The 22,360-nt window shown below is 39.4% G+C and overlaps 1 pseudogene; it reads left to right on the forward strand.

Annotated features, from left to right (window-relative positions):
* The first annotated feature begins 740 nt into the window (after positions 1-740).
* Positions 741-1,717, forward strand: LOC147999770 (glyceraldehyde-3-phosphate dehydrogenase pseudogene; annotated as a pseudogene).
* Positions 1,718-22,360: the final 20,643 nt, after the last annotated feature.

Here is a 22,360-nt window from a genome sequence, read left to right on the forward strand (position 1 = left end):
CTTCAATTGGGACCCTGTGCACAGTGGGCCCAGATGGCACTAGTTATTTTCCTCTAGAGTCAGAAATGTGGGCAGAAAGTAGTCTCCTCTGGCTTCCCAGGACTGTCTGCCCCTCTGAAGGTCTAGTTCTCCCTCCCATGAGATTTGGGTGCAGGGAACTGTTTGACCAGGTTCCTTCAATTCTGGGCAGTGCTGGACCGCAATGTTGAGTGCCCCTATCTTCCTGTTCCCAGAGGCCCTATACAGTTTCTTCTTAGGGCAGTAATGTTAGTCTCTCTTGCCCTGCAGTCTCAGGAGTGCCCACCTGTCAGGGTGATGAGCTCTCTCTCTCATGGGATATGGGAGCAGGGAGCTGTGGCCTGGGATCAGTGAGGTTCGGGGCCCAGCTTGAAACCTCCATCATTGTTTCTCTTAATTCTTCTGATACAGGTTTGGTCATATTATGCTCAAGGCCACTTTTATTATATTACTCTTAAGAACAGTTAGCCTTATATTATTAAATTAACCTTGCAAATAGAACCTGCAACCCTTTCATTTCTGTGTTGCTGTTTGAAATCATATGATAACTTTACCTTCAATTGTAATATGGAATTTCAATAAGTCATTATAAGGCAGGGGCCCTTAGAATCAGAACAGCAGGATGTAAAAGTAGAGCAACTGTCAAAGTCAGATAAAAGTCCTCCCTGTTCCAGAGACTGCTCAATCTTCTTTTGTAGTGCCAGCCTTGTCCCATAGACATAATGGTGAAGTTTGCTGTGAATGGATTTGACTGTATTGGGCACCTGGTTACTAGGGTTGCCTTCTCTGCATCTGGCAAAGTGGAGATTGTTGCCATCAATGACCCCTTCATTGACCTCAGCTACATGGTCTACATGTTCCAGTATGACTCTACCCATGGCAAATTCAATGGCACAGTCAAAACTGAGAATGGGAAGCTTGTTGTCAACAGGAAGTTCATCACTATCTTCCAGGAGTGAGATTCTCCTAACATCAAATGAGGTAATGCTAGTGCTGAGTATGCCATGGAGTCTACTGGAGTCTTCACCACCATGGAAGGACCAAAAGAGCCATTATCTCCACTTCTTTGGCTGATACCTTCATGTTTGTAATGGGTGTGAACCAGGAGAGAAATATGGCAATTCACTTAAAATTGTCAGTAATGCATCTTGCACCGCAAACTACTTAGACCCCCTACCTAAGGTTATCCATTACAACTTTGGCATCATGGAAGAGTTGACAGAGTCCATGACATCACTATCATTTAGAAGATTATGAATGGTTCCTCTGGAAAACTGTGACATGATGGCCATGGGGCAGCCAAGAACATCATCCCTGCATCCACTAGTGCTTCCAAGGCTGTGGGCAAGGTCATCCCAGAGCTGAACAGGAAGCCCACTGACATGGCCTTCTGTGTTCCTACCCCCAATGTATCTGTTGTAGATCTGACTTGCCACCTAATGAAACCTGCCAAGTATGATGACATCAAGAAGGTGGTGAATTAGGAAGCCAAGGGCCCAGTAAAGGGCATCCTGGGCTATACTGATGACCAGGTTGTCTTCTGAAACTTTAACAGAAACTCCACTATTCCACCTTTGATGCTGGGGCTGGCATTGCTCTCAATGACAACTTTGTAAAGCTCATTTCCTGGTATGACAATGAATACAGCTACAGCAACAGGGAGGTATAACTCATGGCCTACATGGCTTCGAAGGAGTAAGAAACCCTGGACCAGCCACTCTAGCAAGGATACTGAGAGCAAGAGAGAGGTCCTTGGTTGCTAAGGAATCCCCATCCCAACTTGGCCCCCAACATTGAACATCTCCCTCATAATTTCCATCCCAGACCCTCATAATAACAGAAGGGACCTGGGGAGCCCTCCTACCTCTCTTGAATACCATCAATAAAGTTGACTGCACCCACGAAAATGTTAAGTGATGAGAAAGTTTAATATGGAAGAGAAGGAAGCAGAACAGAAGAGAGGGTTGATTGGAGAATAGATAGGAGACTGATTATCCAAAGAAATGGATTCAGGTTTAGTTGGAATTTAAACTAATGACCAGAATATTATTAAATTGATTATTGAGTCCATAGCCAGAAATTACTGGTTGTTTGTCATATACTTCTAAGTTATTAGCTGTTGTCAGGCCTGATGGTTCTGTACATTGTTACTTGTTGTATATTAATAGAACTCAAGACACGGTAGTAAAAAATTTCTTTGCTGTATTTAAGTTTAAATATAGGTGAACTCAACTTGTGATAGTTCATTTATGCTCTGTATTAATAATGGCTAGGTTGAGATGGATACTTGTCCTTTGCGTTGGTAGAACATATGTTTACCCACCCTTCATTCAAGATGCTGAGAATTTTCATATGATGGATAAAATTATTCCAGCAATTAGAAAAGGCAAGACATATGACACAAGGCAAAAATAAGAAAAACAATCAGTAAATGCTGGCTACAGACTCAGTAATAAATTTAATAATATTCTGGTCATTACAACAAATAGCCCTGTACAAATATTCTCATGGAGTGTCAAAGTGAGGCATGTGGTGTCAGGCTTGCTCTGTACTGTTTCAAAGTAAGTCACGGGAAGTGTTTGTGTGTGTGTGTGTGTGTGTGTGTGTGTGTGTGTGTGTCTGTGTATGTCTGTGTGTCTGCCTGTTGATGTGTATGTCTCTGTATGTGTGTGTGTCTGTGTCTGTCTGTCTGTGCCCATGTATGTGTCTCTGAGAGTGTGCACACATATCTGTGTCTATATGTATTTGACTATGTGTATGTGTTTGTGTGTCTGTGTGTATGTCTCTGTGTGTGTCTGTTCTGTGTGTCTGTCTATATGTCTGTGCCTCTCTGTCTCTGTCTATTTCCCTCTCTCTCTCTCCTTCTGTGTGTGTGTCTGTGTCTGTCTGTCTGTGCCCATGTATGTGTCTCTGAGTGCGTGCACACATATCTGTGTTATCTGTGTTTATATGTATTTGTCTATGTCTATGTGTTTGTGTGTCTGTGTGTATGTCTCTGTGTGTGTCTGTTCTGTGTGTCTGTCTATATGTCTGTGCCTCTCTGTCTCTGTCTATTTCCCTCTATCTCTCTCTCTCTTTCTGTGTGTGTGTCTGTCTGTCTGTCTGTGTTGTTAGAGACTGAACTGTTTCCAGTTGACTAGGAAGCACTTTATCTTTGAACTATATCCAGTTTCTTTCCATGATCCCATTCATGCCTTACTTTGAGTCGAGATGGTTCTATGTTCTAATATTACCCCTTGAACCTTCTCTGTAGTCCAGATGTGCCTGGAAATTGTCACCCTCCTATTTCAGTCTCCTAAATAGTTAGAGTTTTGGGTCACCACTAGGCCTGGCTGGCATGGAGTTAATAACCTAACCAAAACTTATGGAACAGATAAAATGTGAGTTATACTTTCACTTTGAGGCTATAAACATGTCATTTCTTAGATCATGTGTGTCCACCTGACCTATCTACCAAGTGGTTTTAGTCTAAATGGACAGCAATCTGAATCTTTCAGGTTAAAGCAGGCCTCTACTGGAACACTTTCTCAGAATCTTTCTAGTTTTATGAGAAGCATTGGTCTTTGTGCCTTCAAATGAGGTTCTTTGGAAAGCTTGCATGGTGTGGGGAGTGAATTATTGCTTCTGTGTCAGGATCAAACAGCTCTTCTCCATTCATATCTCACTGCCACAGAGAGTCTCCTGACCTCTTTAGAGACTGGAAGAAAGATGATGCCCTCTAGTGCTGTGAACAGTTCAGCCAGCAAGCATGTGATTCATCATACCTTCTGGGTTGGCCTCTGAGAGGCTCCTTCATCATCATCCATCTTTTCCCGGAAGAGATCTTTAAATCCCACTTTCTTTAAGAAGAATAATGTTGCTGCCTTTTCTGGGAGTGGGGTAAGAATTTTTTAAAGCATTTTTTAGGTTAAGGAAAGAAAATTTTAAACACAGATAAGTGTTATTTGTGAAATTCCTGGGGTTTTGAAGATACACAGCTTCCTGAGATCATCACCTCTGTATGCTACAGAGAATGGCTATTGTTGATAATGATTCTCTTTGCTTCTTTCTAAGAACCCTAGATTTCTACACTCGTACCTCAGTGTTTTCTGAACACTGCCTCTACCCATAGCTTTAGAACAAGAAGACACAGTCTTTTTGGGATGAACAGTCATGGGATGTTATCGCCTTGACACTAGTTCATAAGTGAGCAGGTATATTAAGTAATATGATGATAATAAATCTATAGAAGTGTGAAGACTGTTATCTTTTTCTTTTCCTCATAGAAGGAGAAAGGAAAAGCCTATTCCCTTTAGGGTTCTTGGTTGCTATCTTCTTCAAGCTCCAATGTGTGCAGGACATAGAGACAGGAAGCATGAGGAAGACAGAGTAGTGAGACAAGAAGAGAAGAGTTTGTCAGTGCTATCGGTACACCACAGAATCCATCTTTACCTGAGTCAGCTTTGAGGGATATGAACTAATACATTCTCTTTTGATGTAATTTAACTTGAGTTTAGTTATAGTGTTACTCAATTAAAATGTGCTGTCTAATATATATATGGACTCAAAAGGGAAGATAATGTTCTGGGATTGTAAAATCTGTTGCAGGTTGCACATGATGCAGTGTACACTGTCAAAGGAAGAGGATACTTTGAAAGGATGGATGAATATAACTCAGGGGAGAGAAGCCACACTGCTTTTTTGTCACTGGCAGGATCTTGGTTCATGAGCTGCAGAAACTTGCATGGGTACAAAACACACAGCCATACATCTTGTTTTTACTGCAAGGACCATTTTGTAGCTGAGACAAATCTGAATTAGCATGACTTCCATACACAGAACCATTTGTATTACAGTTAATCTAATAGACATTTAAGTAGCACATAGCATGTGCCAAATGTTTAACATAAAGAAAATAACAAAAAGCCTATCCACTTTAAGAATAAAGTCTTTGTTATAGCATTTTAGTAATAATATGTCCAGGGCATGGTGGGAGGTGGGTTTGGACAGAGGTTATACTAAAAATTTCAGAAAAATAAGTGAAAAGAGCTGATGGGGGATCCATCTAAATGGGATGAAAAGACACACATGATGCAAACATTGCAGTAACTTTTACCTATATTTTATAAAAGTGGATCCTAAATGTTTATTCTTGGTTACCTCTCTGCCTACACACAACATGAAAAATAAGAAAAATAAAAATAATCAAATCAACAAGTTTTTATTAAAGTCGAGTTATGAAGTTGAAATTGTCATCTATTCAGAGATTTTATAACCTTTCCCCCATCCTGATGTGCTCTGTATGTTGTAAAAGGTGTGTGTATGTAAATGCATCTGATTTTACTTGGAGGAGTGAAAGCCTAACCGCTTTAAGAATAAAATCTCTCTTACAGCATTTTAGTAATAACTTGTCCAGGGCATGGTGAAAGGCAGTTTTGGGCAGAGGTTATTTAGATTGTTAAACAAGCAGAGCTGAGGCTACATGGAGAAGCACAGAAACATGGAGGACTAGCATGGCAAAGCCTGCCCAGGGAACAGCATTATTGAAGGGGATTTTAAGATGACAGGAAAGAGAGGATTGGCAAGTGCCAGGCTTGAAATAGCCAGCCTGGTCCACATATTAAAAAGCCTTAAATGTTGTATGAATGAATCTAAATTTGATCTAATATGCAATTAGAGCCAGTGAGGCATTTTAACTTTGGTACATTTAGAAAGATAGATGGATAGAAAAGTCAGATTTGCTGATAGTTATATTTTCAATGGATGTAAAGGTGGAATCTACTTTGTAAATGAGAATACTTACTTAAATAGATTATTCATGGATGCTTACTTAAGAATAAACCTCTCAAGAATCTCATCTGTCATCAGGAGGACTTGGTTATTGAGTACTACAAAAATATGAATGTCAAACTTGGCTTTAGACGGTTAGATCAGTACTTGGTCTCTCTCTCTCTCCCTCTCCTCCTCACTTCTCTCTCTCTCTCCCTTCTCCCTCTCCCTGTCTCTCTCCTTCCCTCCCTGCTTACTTCCCTTTCCCTTCCTTCCTTCAGATCATTGAGAGTTTCCAGTAGCTCTGATTATTTCATTTACTTTATAGTTATAGTAAGAAGTATGATATACTACAATCTGTTGGTAGATGCCAAACAGTTTTTAGAGGAGAGTTTTAGGAGTTCAGGAGGCATCCAGTTGTTCTTACAAAACACCTGGGAAAGACAAAACATGTAGCGTCTGGGACTCTTTAGTAGATATTTGCCCAGGAGAGTTTTGCTGGCTAAATTTGTTTCATTCTAAATGAAACTAACATTAAAAACTTTCAAGCCTCCTTATGAGCCTCTCTATATTACTATGCGGGGTTAACCTGAGACATTGAAAACAAAAGCTAGCTTTTGGTTGGTGAGAATGCCATTGTCCTGGATTTTGCTCATTACTTATGAGAACTGATGGAACATCTCAGCTTCCTCCTCCTCCTCCTCCTCCTCCTCCTCCTCCTCCTCCTCCTCCTCCTCCTCCTCCTCCTCCTCCTCCTCCTCTTCTTCTTCTTCTTCTTCTTCTTCTTCTTCTTCCTTCACCTTAACATTTATTTGGTTGTTTGGTTAGGTTTTTTGAGACTGTCTCCCCCTGTAGCTGTCTTAGAGTTTACAGTTTCAGAGGTTCAGTCCATTATCCTCGTGGTGGGAAACATGGAAGTGTATAGTAAGACGTGGTGGAGTTACAAAGAGTTCTACGGCTTTATCCAAGACAGAAAAGAGTAAACTGGATACCATACTGGGTGGAGCTTGAGCCTAAGAGACCTCAGCTTCTTGATGTTCACTCATTTGTGAATATTTGCCAAGGCCATGGTTCTCTCCAAGAAGGCTCTGCTGCTGGTCACTGGGGTGAGACTTTGGGAAAGAAGGGCAAGCAACTTCTCTTCCAGGCTAGCATATGTTTACTTCAAGAGCACCACTTCCTTTTCTTCTTTAGTGGGACAAAGATCCCTTCCAAGGTTCAGAGGCTTGTTTGTTTATCCATTTTTGCTTTATTAATTATCTTATGAAAGTACCCACTGTAGCAAAATTGGGGATTCTTTTTACCTTCTCTTTCATGCTCAAAGTAACTCTTATGACAAATTGTTATCACCCTCATTTTCTTCCATTCCATTACCTTTGTAGCTTCCCAAGGAGACTGTAATTAAAGTCAGGTCTTCACACCCTCTTCAGGCTTTGGCTGGTCCTCCTTATCTTTCTAGGTCTGATGACTGAAACAGTCTCCTGGGAAAGTGGGTGAACACTCCAATTGAGCTGACAGGTGTCAGTTCTGCCCACACTTTGTTCCATGAGTGTTACAGAATGGTGGTCTTCAAACATTTAGAGAGAGGGAACCTTGAACAGGACCTAAAGTTGAGAGAAGGAATGCTAGAACTGTAATTTAAGGTTCCCTCTACCTGCAAACTTGGTAGAGAAAGGGGGGACTGAAGCTGTAGGTGGCCACTTTACTCTGACATTTGGCCTCAAGGGAAAAAAGATGTGTAGATAGAGAGGGCTAAGAATGGGGCCCTCTAAAAATGTCACTTTTCTGGATTGCTATCCTTAATTATATAACATGGGGGCAGATATAGAAGGTGGCTCATTGCTGTGGAGAATGTGATGGAAGGAATAGCAGTTTAGAAGTCTATCACTGGCTTGGTGGATAGGTGAAATCCAAATAGGCATCTGGGTGCCATGTATGCCTTAACCTCATAGCACAGTTTTATAGAAACAAGATAACTAAATTATCAGATGCATATAAAGTAGCAAATGAATAGCATCATTTATATAAATATAAACAAATACACATACACATGTATAAACAATATATATTATATAAACAAGAACTCATTTGTAATAATATAGAATGAAATACAGACATAATTAAACTTTAGGTCTTTGAGATAAAAAAAAGACTTTATTTTCTTGTGGATAAGTGATGTATATCATTGAAACCTTATGCCCTATGCCTACCAGCCAGGGTCTCTGAGCCCCATTTCTCACTATTATAATCTTAATATTTCTTGTGCCATAGGTCCTTTTGTACTCCAGGGTAAAGTTCTAAGGAAAGTGACCAGATAATATTTTTCTGGAAAAGCATCTCATAATTTTCTGCAATTTCTGGATGGCCTTTGATAAAGATCCTAGAAAAGTTAAATTTAAGATCAAGCTTCTTTATGGTTTTAGGATCTCAAGTGATTGGTCTAAGGCAATTCTCTCGCTTTTGGGTTTAAATATTTTTATTAGATGTATTTACTTTATTTTATATGTGGGTGTATTTTGTATAAATAATTATATGTACACTACATATATGCCTATGGATGGTTGTGAGCTACCATGTTCCTGGAATCAGACCTCAGTTCTCTACGAGAAGAGCAATTGCTCTTAACCACTAAGTCACCTTCATCCCTCAGTCTTTGTTTTTTTAAAGTAAGCTTTTTGTCTTGCTATGTATCCCAGGCTAACCTGAAACGTATCTTCATCCTTAAGCATCACCTTCATCTCCATCATTTAAATGAAGTTGCTTTGAGCTTCCCTTTCTCCCATTGCCTCTTTTACCCCACTTTTTCTTTCCATGTTAAAATGACATAAAAGTGGAATGATAAGTAGACAAAGAAGTTGATGTTGACCAGAGTTTCCTTTAAATATGATTGGTTTTTATCTTGTGTGTATGAATGCACTGTGTGCATGCCTTGTATCCATGAAAGCCAGAAGACATTAGATCCTCTGAAACTGGGGTTGCAGATGACTATGAGCTACTTTGTGGTTCATAGAACTGAACTCAGGCCCTCCACAAGAGCAGAAAGTGCTTTTAACCATCAAGCCATCTCTCCAGCTCTCTTAACTAGGGCTTCTTTTGATTTTAGGAGATGATCTTCAAAGGTTAAAAGATCAAAGCTCTTCAATGGGTGAAAGAATCCATTGCATCAATGAAAGAACTGTTTTTACTTTCTCCCTTATCCTTAGCTTTTGACTCTCCTGAGAAATGATAGTCACAATTGCTACACACTGCATGTCATGGTCCTGGAAACTTGACTGGGGCTATCAGAGAATGAAGAAAGAACAGATACACAGACATACAGATAGAAAACTGGGATCAGATGAGCTGTGCTGGCTCTGATAGAAGCTACTTACTACAAAACCTGAAAACTCATGGAGTTTATCTTATAAACCCAATAAAAAAGTTGGGTTTATGATATACAGATGGACAAATGGTGTGATGGCAGCCTTTGTTATTTGGCCAAAATGGCTTCCCCTCTTGCACTGTGGTGATGGAAAATTTTTCATTTTTCTACAGCAAGCAAAACAGAATATTCTCTTCCAAACTGCCTGCATCTTCTCACTGAAGATCACCCACTAGTTTGGTAGCATTTTCGTTAACACAGAAAGCTCTTTCTTAATTTGATGAGCACGGAGAAAGGCAATGATAATTTAAGTATGTGTGATTTCATTTTTCACGAACATCTTGAAGGAACCTGGCCTTCATCAAGTGACCTTTCTACCACTCCATGCTTATTACTTTAAGTTTAACAGCCAATTAAATTTGCATAGGAATGAGTCTACAGAGGGCTCTAGTTGACAGAACAGAAATGCTGTAGAACATTTAATAAGTTGTCAGTGTATAAATCACCAAATTTCAGGCCCATCAACTTGTTAAGTTTAGAAGGGAATCAGCAAGATTTCCTGAATCAAGGGACTCCCATACTTGAGTCGATAAATGCAAAACAACAGGGTTGGTTCTAACTCTGTTAGACAGAAAGGGAAGAGTTAGGCTGCAAAAAAGAAAGGTCCTGTGAATTTTGAGATAGCTTCACACAGTAAAGAGATATCAAACTCTCATATTTAAAATTTTTATTTTATTTTGAAGTGTGTGTGTGTGTGTGTGTGTGTGTGTGTGTGTGTGTGTGTGTGTGTGTTTGCCTGTAGAGTCCAAAGAGAGCACTGAGTCCCTTAGATCTAAGGTTACAGGCAGCTGTGAACTGCTCATGTGGTTTCTAGGAACTGAACTCAGGTCATCTGGAAGAGTAGCAGGAGTTCTTAACTACTAAATCCTCAACCTGACAGTCTCAACCCAGATATACATTCTTTGTTTTTAGCCTGCAATGCATTCAACAGATGACTAGCAACCAGAGATCATGCATCTAGGATAAGTCAACAGAGCTGAAACTGAATTGACAACAAATTGTCTGGAGTCTGCGTATGGAAACAAAAAAGGTCAAATTAAGGGAAGCAAGAAATATCAGGCAAGCTCCAGCCCCTCTTCTTCTATATTCTAACTTACCACAACAGCACTGGCTCCTTTTTAGGTCTTTGGTGCCCCAGCCACATCTTGATACTTTTTATTTTTTATTTTGTGTACCTTGAGGTTATTTGTAAGATAAACACCATATTGTGGGAAAACTCCACTAATTAAGACTCAGCACAGCATGGAGGACTCCCTTCATTGGCACGGCTTCCCCTTCTCTGACCTTGTGTGGGGAGTTAAAGCCGCCCTCTACACACACACACACACACACACACACACACACACACACACACACACACACACACACACAGGCTTCTACTAGCCTTAGTTAGACTACAGGTTCAACATCCTTTCTGGTGATAGCACCTGATTCCTGAAATGCTTCCCCATGCTATGAGGCATTCCCTACCCTAAGCCTTCAGCCAAAGACCCATGTTTCTATCCCCTGTCTCCCAACCCCAAACCTTGGATCAGCCAAGTAAAGTTGATCTGTCTCCCTGAAGCTGGTCTAGATTCAGTCGCAGGGCTTCTACCTCCCCCATTCTTTTCCCCTCCCCCTCCCACATCCATTGTCATTTCTGCTCTCTTTGTCCTTCTTGACAGATTTTGGTTGACAATCTCTGAAGGTAGGGAGGATCACACCCTATCACATGCTTCCTTCTGGTCTTTACTGTTATAATACTTGCCAATGAGGCACCTGGCCAAGAGACTAACAAAACTTAGGAAGATGAGACCATCCCTAGGAAGGCAGACCCACCTTAAACCATGCTAAAGATATAAGCAGAATAATTGTTTCTTTAATGAAACGTTGTACTTTTCCTTCCCAGAGTTTCCAACTCAGAATAGTTCCTACAAGCCACAGTGAGATTTGTTGGGTCTGCCTACTTTTCTGAATCCTGACTCCAATCTCATACTCAGTCCTTGCTCTTCAGAAGGCACAACTTTTCCCTTATCTTTTTTCTGTCTCTTTGGATGCTTGCCAGAACCTAAGCAGGCTTTTCCTGTTATTTGGGTTTTCTTATTCATTTTCTAAACCCCACCCCCTCCTTGTCATGTGGATGCCTGTAGCTACTCTCTTTGTAGGCTTTACTCAAGCAACATAGTTTTTGTCCCCTTCTCTCTTCTATCAGTACCCTTCACGCAGCTGCCAAGACTGACAGCTTGCTTGCTCTGAGGGCCTTTTCTTTTCAATAGTAATAAAAATTGACTTCAAATTTCTATTTCAGTGTGTTCTCAAGTTTTTTATTAATGAGAACCCCAATAAATGATTCTACTTTTTCTGGTGTTATCTGGAGACCATGAAGGGACTCCCCAAAATTTCTAGTAACCATAGAGGACACTGAAATACTTGGTTCCTGAAACCAAGGCATTTATTAAATGTCAGAGAGACTGTGACAGGGTCCAAAAGAAGGGGGAGTTTCAAACCACTTGCAGAAGCAAGGAGGCCCACTTTAAGGTGTTCACGGAAGGGAAAATAGGAAAGTGGGGCACTGTGAAGAAACTGTTAGTGAAACTTAGAGGTTGTGCAGTAGGGGAATATGGAAAAGGCATGTTAGGTATTCTAGTTTTATGTCCATTGTGACAAATATAATAATAAAAATCAAACTAGTTTAATTAAGTCAGAGGGGGCTTCACTTGACTTCCATGTCCAGGTACCAATCCATAACTAGGCTCAGGGTTCAAACACTCAATCAGGAACCAAAGCAGACCACAAAGAAACATTGTTTACTTCTTTCCTCATTCTGGTTCAGTTTCAGCAACTTTCACAGGCCACCAAGGTCCACCCACCTAGGGAGGCTACCAATCATATAGAATGGAAGCTCCTAGATAAATCATCAATCAAGAAATACGGCACAGTCATGTCTATAGGACAGTCTGATAGTGCTAATTCTTCAGCTGATCCCTCTACTACCCATATATGTCAAGGTGGCAACTAAGGTTAGTCAAAACAACTACCTTCAATGGATGGGAATGACCATGTGACTGAGCCCTTTGAAGTCTGAAGTCTCGAAGCTCCTACTTGTCTGTCATTCTACTGGAATCGAGATGTCTAGGGAGTTTGCTTTACAAACTCAGACAGGCTGTTTCTTTCTCTTGTAGTAAGGATTCCAGAATCAATTATGAGGAATGACTGGCCAGATAGGGAGGAAGAGAGAACTGCACTGTTAGCATTTCTTTTCTTAGTCCAAGATGCAGGGGAGCCTGTCACAGACTCTTAGACATATTCAGAGACAATGCTCTTTAGGATCCATAAGTCTGCAGGAAAATGCAACCTGTTAGCTATAGATCAGATTTAATGGGTAGGTGTGGGGGGAGGGGTGCACACACCCGGACGTTTTTTACCTTTTTTCTTAGTCATTTATCTTTTTCTAATTGCTTCCTATTTAAAATCTATTTGAAATGGTTGTGTTGGAAACTTGAACTCTACTTCACATTGTCCCACCTTGAAAATCTTGTCTGTGGTGAAGGCAACAATCTGTTTCTTAAAAGGAGCTAGAGATAGCCTGGGACAGATTGGGTCTTCAAACTGCAATATTTCATCTCTCTGTAATTAGAATTCTAAACAGTCAGGCTGCAGAGTCTTCAAACAGATGGGGCTCCTTCAGAGACTCCCAACCTTCAGTCCCTTTCCCAAGCCCCTCCATTTCCCTTTGCAGACACAGTAGTTAGCATTAAGATTCAGGATGTGAGCATTATTATACTATTAGTAAACTAAAGTACCTCTGCCTCAAAAAAGGGATTCAGAGTAGTCAAAGAGAAGAAATTTTTGCCAGACAGAGCCCAAGCATGGTTATATGGCCTATTACTAGCAGACATTGGTGTCGGGAAGAAACAGTTCTGGTGCAGGGAACTAAGCAGGAGCACAATTGCAGTAGAAGCAAGGCCTGTTTATTAACAGATAGAGCAGTTCTGAGGGGGGGAGCTGGCTGGGACACCAAGGATGCAGAGAAGCTTTTAATTCCCTCAGAGCAGGATTGTGGGGTTATTTGCATAGTGTAGAGTACTTTGCTGTGTGTAGATCCACACACAACTTTCATGCATTGTCATTCTCATTAGCATATTAACTCTCCACCCAGAAGTGAATTTCGTATTACAATGAACACCTTAGGACCCTCCACAGTGCCTCAGCTGGCATTCATGGGCAGATTCAGCCAGACTTAGCCAAGAATGTGGGACCAGTCTTCAACTTTGCCAACTTGTTTTTTCTCATATGCTATTTTGAAACCTTGTACAAGGCTCTCTTAGGCCTCCCTCTATGTCCTGGGCTCCCTCTTTAGGCTGATATTACAATGCTCTAAAGCAGTAATCAGGAGAGTCTATTTTATTTGGGGGAAGAAAGTGTTAATATTTATTTTAGAGAAGATGTTGATAAAAGGGGGAAGATCAGAAAACTCACCTGGAAAAAAAAATAAATTATGAAACCAATGAAAGCAGCTAAAATGCAGCTCAGGTCCCACTTTCTTCAGCCCCCTCAGCTATAGAAGAATCACTTTGTGTGAATCTTACTTAGGGCTCCTGAGTTAAACACTTGATGAATGTCTTATCATCTTGACTCTGTAAGTTTTCCTCAAGTGTGTTTTGAGACAAGGGAATGTATCCTGACCTTCTGTGTCTTTCATGATATGGAACACAAATCTGTGGAGCTAAGAGTTGTATATCTGGGCTGACAAGGTGGCTAAAGGTGCTTGTGACTAAACCCTGTGATCTGACTGTGATTCTCAGGTCCCATGTAACTGAAGGAAGAGAACAGATGCACAGGCTCTCCAAACATACACATGTGCACACACAGGAAATAAATACATGTAATAAGTTTTTAAGTCATTTATTTTTCATTTGAGATGAGAGCTATCAAGTGAAATTACCATTTTTGTGCTTAGCACTGAGCAGAAGCCAGCTGGGGGATATTAAGGCTTGCAGTGGAAATGATTCCTGAGGGCTAAGATTGTCTTGTGTATTCAGGTGCTGTGTTTTAAATTGCCTTTGTGTGCTCTGATAAGGATGGAAAAGGTTAAGGGAGTATTTTAGATCAAGGAGCTAAATTCCAAATCACATTAACTGAGAAATTGGCTGATCAAGGTTTTAGATCACATTTAATTTGCCTCCTCTCTGAAATTTGGGGAAGTTCTCTGGGCATGTTCCTGATATTCAGTGCAAGAATTAAAGACACGTTCATACTGATGTTGATAATGATGGGTGGTCATCTGGTGGTCAACATATAAACACAGTGGCTGTGGTCAATTCCAGATAGAGTACCCAGACTTTACCAAAACAAAAGGTGAAGAACAATGGTGAAGCGCCTACCTCGACCAGCAAGGAAGATGCAACACCATTGGATTCTTCTCAACAGCCTTTATTGCAGGAACACCTCATTCTTGATATGGGGACCCCGAGGAACAAAGGCACTCTCCTTATATACAAGACAGGCTGTGGCTGTAAACTTGTCCTCTGGGGATTGGTGGAGCATGAAATACCTTATTAGCATAAATATCACTTCAGTCTGATAACTGCCGGAGAAATGCCAACACATGCGCATTGCAGGTGTTTATCACTAACAACCACTAGATGTCAGCGCCATCTTTAGCTGCTCCCAACACAATGGGAGGTAGTGGTTGATGCTAGCTGGTTCAGATCAAAGCATCCTCTCCAGGGGAACTCTTACAGAGCACTGTTACCCTTCTCCAAATAAACATTTTAATTTGGTGGGTAATTAGACACTTATGCATATTCTTCAATCTTATATGTCTATAACTTATTAAAGCCTAGGCAAAATGGGCTTCTGAGAAATCTGTATCCCTTTTCTGAGAAATGCTCACTGCAAAGGAGGCACAGGGAAGGGGGAGAAGAGAGAGACATATAAGCCCTGTGCCTGCCAGGGTTGATGCTGTTGCTGTGTCTTGCAGCCCACACTTTCTAAGTGCATCTTCACTTGCTCTAATTAACTATTGACTACTTGATCTACTGTTGTTTTCTTTCTGAATTCTTCATTTACTGAAGCACAAGAATTGAGGCTACTGCCAGGATTGAGATGGGTGGAAACTGGAAACCTTCCCAAAACAACCCCAAAGCTTTTCTTAGACTCAAGTCCCTGTATGCTTTTGGCACAGTTGTAAGTGAAATTAATAAAATGTATTAAAAGAATTATATAAACTTGTGAGCCATCCCTTCCACGTAGATGACCTACATTTTTTCCTTTCTTTCCTCTTTCATTCCCCAGTATATACTTATATTTTATAAAACACTTAGAAGAGAGAAATCAGATCTATTTTCTCCTTTCCCCTGCAGTTGCTGATGGTGGAATAAAAATGTCCCTGACTGCTTTTGATTCAAAGCCAATTCAAAGCATTGTTTCCCCTCAACGGTGATGATAGGCACAGGGCAAATATTCATTTTATACCTGTTGATTGAAATTAAGGTTCATTAACTTCCCTTAATAAGGAGACTGGAGAGCAGAGGGCCTTTCCCTCCAAGTGCTTTATATGGAATGCATATCTGCCTTCTGCATTTGGAGAAATCATGCCCCTACTGGACAAGCAGACATTCAGAGGCATGTGGTAAAGTACAATTTTTTTGCCCCAAAAACTATACCAGGGAAAGTTCCATGGTTCTAATTAAACCCTTTTCAGAATTTAAATGAAAGCAAATTAAATATAAGGCCATGACAAGCCTTGCAGATTTCTTATGTTCTGAGGTTCATTTTCACCTGAATATTGAGCTACTAATCTGAGAAAAGAAGGATGTCACTGAAATAGAGGTTGCTGAATCAAGTCGCTGTCTTGCAGTTCTGTTTATATTATTGATGGTGGGTGACATTTGATGTGGCCTATAGTCACTGCTGTCAGCAAGATTCCTTTGGAGTAGCATGGTCTCCCCCTGACTTTTCCTGTCTGTAGGATATCAAAAACTGACAGCAGAAAACTTAAGGCTGAATAACCGGTGTGTGTGTGGTAGTGGTAGAAGGGTGTGACAGGCTGACATTCTCTAGAATTTCTACAGTAACCTTTCAAACTGTCACACTTTGGGTAATGTTAAGGCTGAAGTTTAACATTTGGGAAAATGACAGAAGCCCTGTGTAAAGTAGAAAAGCTTGAGGTTGGGACTTTGGTTAAATTATGTGTGTATCCATCAGCAGCCAATGCCCATGACTGAAATGGAAATGGGGAGAAATCAATTTGTTTCTGTTGAGAAAACCCTCTCACTCCAGGTTTTAAAAATTAAGCCAGGAAACAAAAAGCGCTGATTTTTTTTTTTCAAGAGCAAGACTGGGTTTGATGGTTAGATTGCAAATCAAGAGAAAGAGAAAAAAAAGAAAGATAGACAAACAGATAGATTGATAGACAGACAGATGATAGATAGAGCATTGCCTTGGGTGACATTAAATACAACTTATTTAAAATTAATTAGTGGATGCTGAAATTGTCGCTCTGAAATCATGAAAATAGAGATACTTATGGAGAAACGATAAAGAAAAGGAAACTGCCAGGTGGCATATTTTACTATTGAATAAGTTGGAAGGAAGAGCTGGGATAATGGCACTTGTAGCAGTTTGTGAACCCAAGCCCCTCTTTCTTTCATTTTCTGGTTCTCTGTGTGAATGCTGGGTAGGAAGACTATATTGGAAAAGGTTCCGAGAGGTTCTGAATTGGTTGACCACTGAGTGGAAAGGCCTCAAGAATGCTGGTATGGTAAGATGCGTTGATCACCAATGACTTTATCGTACCAAGCAGAATTTCTCTGGAGATGATGAGCATTTCACCACTTTGGTGGTGGTGGTGGTATAAGAATTCATGATAACAAAAACAAAATTCTCTAAAAAATTTATTGCAGACTTTCAAGGAATGCTTGTCATTTTTTAAACATAGTAGGATGTTTATATGGTGTGGTTAATCCAAGAGAGATGGGGAACTTGACAGTGCAAGAGTCTGGCCATCTTGGGAGTTGCCCATTAGTGAGAGATGAGTATGAACTGCTATGCACTTGAAGACCTTCCCTGAGACAAGACAAAGAAAATGAGACATGGCTACTATTAATACCCCAAACCAATTAAGGAGGGTCTGAAAGGGGGTGTGGAAAGATAGATGAATCAGTGGTTAACAGAACTTCCTGCTCTTGCAGGAGACGTGGACTAGGCTCCTAGCACCAGCATGGCAGCTCACAGCTATCTATAACTTTAATTTCAGGAGGTTCAATGTCCTCTTTTGGCCTCTAATGGCACTGCACACATGTGGTGCACAGAAATACAGGTGGAGAAACACCCATATACATAAAATAAAAATAAATGCTAGGACTGGAAGCTTAAACTAGATGATTGATTATTACAATCAAGGAGGAATAGACATAGCATTCTAAATTCTGGGCTGAGAAAGTGCAGAATCTATTATGTGTCATAGACAATCCTCAAAATCAAGATTTACAACTTCGACAATGTACCCAAATCACTTGGCCCTTGCTACAGAGCAATTAAATTGAATGTCAAGGAAGGGGGCCTTGGTATTGGCCTTTGCCAAATATTTTTCAAGAAAAGGAGGGACTCACTACACATGGGTCCATTTCTTCAATATAAGTCTTTGCTTTGAATCAGAGAATTCAAGTGCCTTTGAGTAAATGGGAACAGGAGAGTTGGTTTTGGAAATGCAGTCAGATAGCACCTGCAGCAGCTAGGGAAGAAACGTGGCCAGAATCTAGTCATCAGTCACTGAACAGCATCAACTGTGAACTACATTCATCAAGCTGAAGCCCAGTTGGATGTATAACAAACAGAATCTATTGGGGTAGGGGCTGCTCTTGAGCTTATATTCCTTGGTCACCACTCACATAGGATTCATGATCCGGTCTTTGCTTATGTGTTCACTGGACCTCAGCTTTCTTCCCTCACAGATGGTGGATGAGGAATTCAATTTGCAAATACTTAATGTGTTGTATGGAGAGTGTTCATTCCCTAGATAGAAACCACTGCAAGGTCTTGTAATAAAGTTACAGAAATATTAATATTTATATGTTCCTCATTCAATTGCCTTAAGGCTTTGTTTCATTTTGTACTTGCCAGGAAAACTACAGTAAACAAACAAACAAAAAAAAAAGCTTGATCTCACTATTATAGGATTGTCAAATTAAAAAAAATAATATATCTTGGTATTTTCATGGGAAAAGACAAGGAATAACAACACCACTAACGTTTGGTTTCTGGTAATGGTTAACGAGGACATGATAGGAGATATGAAGTTAAACAAATTATTTTTAATTTTATTAATAGCCATATGCAACATAAAAAGTCTGTAATATTTATATGCTAAAAGTAGAGAGGTTTAAATCCCCAACACATAACACAGAACGTAAGTAGAAGACTTTAATTTTTTAAAATGATTTTTCTTTAATTGTTATTATCACACAATTATGTCTGTGGTTGCTTCTAATAATTGCCTGTTCCTGCAATTAGACAGATGCCAGAAATCTTCTCTAGAAAGCACTCTTTCTAAAACGCTGTTTCTTTTGTTTATTGAGATTATAATTACATTATTTCTCCCTTCTTTTTTCTCCCTCCAAACTTTCCGGTATATTCCTCCTTGCTCTCTTTCAAATCCATAGCTTCTTTCTCCATTAAATGTTATTGCATAAATACTTGTGTATGTATGTTTTCAGGCCCGTTCATTTTATACTGGATAACTAATCAGCGTACTCTTCCCCGGGGAAGACTATTTCTTCCACTCCCAGCATTTCTTAGTTAGGGATAGTTTGTTTTGTAGATGTATCCATAGAGTCTGGTTTCCATAGCTCTGCATTTTGATGGGCTGTGGTTTTCTGTAATGGTCTTCTGTTACAGAAGGAAATTCCCTTAATGAGGGCTGAGAGCTACATTTATCTGTGGGTATAAGGACAAATATTTAGAATGTAGCTGGGCATTAATTAAGTGACCACTGTGGGTTCTCATTCTTCAACATGGAGATGTTTGCAGAGCTATAGCTCCCACCTTATTCAATGATAACTCTTGCCTTGGAGATAAACTTTATTTTTATTCTTATAACTTTTGTTTTAGGACACTAAAGGATAAAAACATGGAAAGAGAATCGTAAGCCACTTTATTGCCTGGATAATACAAGGTATAAACTGTTACGTTGCTCTTAACAAATGAGTTTAAATTTTAAATTACTATTATGGATGGTATCATTATGTTTATGGTGTTCAATACAGTTTAAACACAAATATGTGAGTGAGCCTTTAGCTTGTGTAATCACTCTGCAATTATACAACTTGCATTTTGCAGCTCAAACATACATATGTGTAAAAGTACTTAGTTGTATTATCGCATTACTCAGAAAATACACCACACGCTTACTGAGTGACTTTTTCTTTTTTAACCAGCTTAACACAGACTAGAGTTATCTTGGAAGAGAAACCTCAGTTGAGAAAATGCTTCCATCAGATTTTCTGTAGACAAATCCGCAATGTAATTTTTTGCTTAAAGGTTGGTGTGAATGCACTCAGCACACAGGTTTGTAGTACCCCTGGATAAATAATCTTGGGTTGAATAAGGCTTAGCAAGCCACCAGGAACAAGCCAATAAGCAGCATTCCTCTCTGGTCTCTGCTTTCCTAACCTGAGTTCCCAAAGATGACTTCCTTTCAATGATGAACTGTTTTTTTTTACCACTCTAGCTGGTGGTAGGAACTGGGTCAATGGGGCTGATAAATGAAGCAGACTAAAGTTTTGTGCAATAGCCAACTTTATTCAGAGCTCCAGACAATTTGTACTCTGAGGGTTAAGACAGGTCACACAAGTACAGTGCTCATGAGTTCAAGTTGTATATAACCAAGGACAAACTACACATGGTAAAACATGTTTTTTCCATAAAAGCATGTAAACATTTAATTGAATAAGACAAGCAAGCAATAGTGAGTAATCTGCAGAAATGAAAACACATTTCAGGAACAAGTCTGTGTGTTGAATAAACTAAGGTTGTAAAACTCTTGTTTTCTTGGAGTCTTTTCGAAAGCACCCAGAATTCTCCTTACTTGACTTCATTCTTGCCCAGTGTTCCAACATACTATTATGTGGAAGTATAAGATGAAACAAACCCTGTTATCCTCAAGTTGTTTTTGCTCATTCTGTTTATCACTGCAGTGTTTGCTGTTTATCACATGAATAGAAGCATAATTAAAACAAAGACTCTACTATAAGTAATATAGAATATTGCTTAAGACAATGTTTTTATTTAGGACATACTTCTGTCTGGTGAAATATATTGCTACTGAAAATATTTTGAAATCTATAAAGCTAAATTCAGTTTTCATACTATACAGCACTTAAATTTTCATCTATTCTAATAGATAAATCTAACAGTGAAGACACCTTTTCCTATTTGTCCTATTCTGATGTACTATATCATATATATTGTATTGTATTATATTATTATCTCTTACAAGCCTATTTGTTTCATAGTGAGGCAGAAATAGGGTGGATTCAGATGGAGGGGAATATGGAGAGGAACTGGGAGGATTAGAGGGAGGGGAAACCATAATCAGTATATATCGTGTGGGGAAAAAGTTATTTTCTATAAAAAAGAAAAATATCCATTTCAGTGTTATATCTGAAGATCATGGGCTACAGTAGCATACTGTGTACACCTAACTTTCATTTTTAGGCCTCATTGGCTGCAAAACATGAACATTCTTTACAGGGCATTTGTGAATATTATTAAAACTACTTGTCAAAATATTAATTGGCAAAAATATTCAAAGCATCGTATACAAAGTAACTGAATTCATTTTACAAATGTCTTGTGGGTGGTAACCAGTGTAGATGTTCTGTGTGTGGTAATAGCTTATATCACAAGATCTTTGTGCCCTGGCTATTCAAGGTAGGGTAGATAGCCGTTCCAGAGGCCTTAGAATAATGGTGTTTTATGATAAACTCATCCTACAATTCTCTTTTCCTTAAACTGTATTTGGCTTTACTCTTCTCCAAAACATTCTTCTAAACACACCTAGAACAATGCTTCATCATACACATACAAGCATCCAACTTCTAATGCAGCCAATGCATCAATAGGATATTTCAAATTTACCTTCATGGTATTGGTGACACCTTGGCTTGACCTTACTACATTCTTTTCCCTTCCTTCCTCCCTTCCTTCCTTTATTCCTTCCTTCCTTTCTTTCTACACAACTATTCTTTCTTCCAAAGTCTTCATTCTTTCTCTCAAATCTATTTACCCAGTTTTAATTTTATAGGCCATTAAACCCAAAGTAAAGATGATTAGTATTCAAAAACTTATTTGCTTAACCCCTATCTTAAAAAGGACAGTCTTCAGTCACTCCCAAGCTATGTGATGGATAAATTAGGTCCTATTTCTGTGAGTTTGTTGCTTCTAATAAAGAGGAAGCATAAAGTCACTATAAGAGCCATAAATATCAATGTGAAATAATAAGCTGTTAGAATACATTTTAAATGCCAAGAAATACTGTTCAAATGTCTGATTTATTCTCTTTGTTTCTGTATTTTACTATATTAACTACACATGATTTCTGCCTGTGATGAATCATTAGAGGGGGAAAGGCTGCATTTATTAGTGGCTTAAAATATACTACTTATATTTAATTTAATAAATGTTTATTAAGCAATAGTAAAGCTAGATGGTCCTGGAAATACTAAAGACTTTGAGATGAGCAGTAAAAACTGAGTCTAGATTATACAGTAGATCATAAAAAGGCATGGAGGAAGAGCCATAACTCTCTTTGTGGATGAGGACGTGCTGTCTGAGAGAAGGAAATGACTGGTAAATTGATAAACATACAAGCATTTTGACAAATTGAGAAACCTATTTTCATTTACAAGATTATCTTTTTAGTATACACTCTTCCATGTACTAGGCAACACTAGTGGAGATTGAATGGAATCGTCCTGTCTGAACTTTGTGGAGACTCTCTGATTGGTCCTAGTCTTTCTACTCCCTAGAGTACCTACACTGAAACATGTTGCAGGACCACACATATAAGTTTAATTTGCTTGAATCTCAGACATTGTTTTCATTCAATTCTAGGACATTGATGTAGTGCTCTCTGTTAATTGCTCCTTACTGTAATCAGTTGATACAATGCAGGGAAATACAGACACTATT

The sequence above is a fragment of the Rattus norvegicus genome, chromosome 18, assembly GCF_021556685.1.
Source record: "Rattus norvegicus strain SHRSP/BbbUtx chromosome 18, alternate assembly SHRSP_T2T, whole genome shotgun sequence".
Taxonomy (NCBI): domain Eukaryota; kingdom Metazoa; phylum Chordata; class Mammalia; order Rodentia; family Muridae; genus Rattus; species Rattus norvegicus.